Source organism: Schistocerca serialis, chromosome 7 (genome assembly GCF_023864345.2).
Source record: "Schistocerca serialis cubense isolate TAMUIC-IGC-003099 chromosome 7, iqSchSeri2.2, whole genome shotgun sequence".
Lineage (NCBI taxonomy): Eukaryota > Metazoa > Arthropoda > Insecta > Orthoptera > Acrididae > Schistocerca > Schistocerca serialis.
The window spans coordinates 163,378,795-163,381,235 of NC_064644.1; the positions used below are offsets into that span (position 1 = coordinate 163,378,795).

A 2,441-nucleotide genomic window follows, 5' to 3' on the forward strand; every position below is an offset into this window, starting at 1 on the left:
CGCCAGCGCTACTTGGATGCGCCTGGCTGCGCGACGCGGCGCACCTGGCGCTGCTCCGTGTTGGCGCAAGATGCACCGACCGTCAACGAGGCGCCAGATGCACTCTCACACCTCCGCAGGACTCGCTCGGGTATTATTAAATATTACTGTCCACCTCAGATATGTCTGGAAATGTCTGCGGTTTCGTAATTCTGTTTTAACGCAAATAAATTGTGAGAAAGTCCTCACTAAACGGCATACAGTCTCTTTTCAGGGCTATGTTAATTACAGAGATATCGTTATCGACGTTGCTTTTTCAAATGGCACTATATCAAGTTCTGCTGTCAATAACCTAACTCTTAAACTGAACTAAACTCCGCCCGAACAGGCCAAGAAGGCCCAACGTACCTAACGGCCGGCGTGTCATCCTCAGCCCACATGCGTCGCTGGATGCGGATGTGGAGGGGCATGTGGTCAGGACACCGCTCTCCCGGCCGTAGGTCGGCCTACGAGACCGGAGCCGCTGCTTCTCGATCAAGTGGCTCCTAAGTTTTGCCTCACAAGGGCTGAGTGCACCCCGCTTGCCAACAGCGCTCGGCAGACCGGATGGTCACCCATCCAAGTGCTAGCCCAGCCCGACAGCGCTTAACTTCGGTGATCTGACGGGAACCCGTGTTACCACTGCAGCAAGACCATTGGCGAATATCCTAACTCTAAGAGAGACGAATGTAATGGCACTGAGCTCTTCAAAATCCGATTACCAGTTTTGGAGCTATTAATATATTTAGAAATGCTTTTTTTGTGTTTTCAACAAGGAACTGATTGCTATCTTATGCGGAAGTTCATAATTTCATATCCAGAGAAGAAAATAGGTCACGTAGGATAAGGAGGAAAAAGTGTTGCCCCACCCCAGTACCGGTATAAAACGGGCTCGGAGGAAATTAAACTTTCATTCTGTCTACGTGTGTCATGAGTACTGGGTGTTCGTTATTTTGAGAAAGTAAATATCTGTGTCTAAATTGAAATTCTGACATTAGCCGCAATCGTACACTGAAATAAATTCAATGGCGACAGTTGAAAATGTGTGTCCTACAGCGACTCGAACCCTGATTTCCCGTGCTATGCAAGTAGCCATCTTAACAGCGTTTTTTTTATTTTTTAAAGTCGCTTCACCGTTTTTGCCATTTTTCAAATTCTTTTCTTCTTTCAGAGGCAGTATTTTATTTGGCGGAGGGGGACGGGGGGCAATGTTCGCTGTGCGTTTGGGGTCAGATTGGTTAGGGACCGGATCACTAGTCCTGGCCACGGTGTCCCCACAGCCCCAATTACAGGGACAGACTTTGGGAACGAAGGAAGATTTTGTGTAATTATTTATGATTTTTTTACGGCGAAAAGCTAAATAAGTCGGCAACGAAAATAAGAGAAGAAGAAGTAAACAAAGGAACCCTCTCAAGGGGGGGGGGGGGGGGAGGGGGGGGGAGGGGGGGGGGAGGTTGCAGCACTTAGTGATCCCTGCCGCGTCGCGAATCCGGCGATGGGCCTATCGGGCAAGTTTTCACGGAAACATTAATTAGTTCCACGGAGTGTGGTTCTCCATGTTTGGAGTCTTTTTTTCGTATAGGGATGTCATCTTCTACCCCGAAAGTTCCAGCTGCACGGAGGGTCACGGAAGGCAGTGCTTTGGTAACTTGAAAAGAACTGTTGATACTTCGAGTTGAGACAATTTTGGTATGCGGTTCATGCAAGTAATTTCAGAAGTCCAAGACGTTTTTGGTATCATTCCGAAATAGATAATGAGCCACTTGTCCATTGCTCTAAGCGAGTGCTTTGGCTTTCGTGTGAGGATAGTAGGTGTCGTCTGGGAAAAGAACAGAGCTGCGGACCAATATGTGCCGGCATCACTCGGAGAAAGTAGGCCAGCATTTACCGAACAATGTATCGGATGCAGCCCGCCTCTCAACAGCAAAGACGTAGTGCATCCATGTTCGACGTTCGGCAGCGGTGAATTTGGGTGAATCTGCCATGTTGATTCGCTGAAGACTTGGCTGTGTCACTTGTTTGCAATAGACCGTTACATACCATATAAACTGAACATCAGTGTCCATAAGGCTCGTCCCTCTCGTTTTCACACGACCTACCATCAGACGTGTGGTGTTCCCTGACGTTCGGGTGTCGATCTCTATGAAGGACTCGTTGCCGCTACGGCGAGGCGAACGCAGCTAAATGCAACCTAAAAATGGCTTAGACGGTATAAAGAGGAGGAACGTATCCCGGGGTGCGAGGGAATGTGGCTTAAACGATTACAGGAGGAGGCCCGTCAAGATTTGTGGCAAGTCCTCCAAAGCTTGTGTGTCCAGGAAGAGGGCCCCAGCCCTGTTATGGACATGAGTCCTTCGATTATTTGGGAGGATGAGGGATCCGTAATTGAGTAATATGCCAGTTGCGACGAAAGATCCAAAGGC

General features: G+C 48.7%; 1 pseudogene; it reads right to left on the reverse strand.

Annotated features, from left to right (window-relative positions):
* Positions 1 to 561: 561 nt before the first annotated feature.
* Positions 562 to 679, reverse strand: LOC126413454 (5S ribosomal RNA; annotated as a pseudogene).
* Between the last annotated feature and the right edge of the window lie 1,762 nt (positions 680 to 2,441).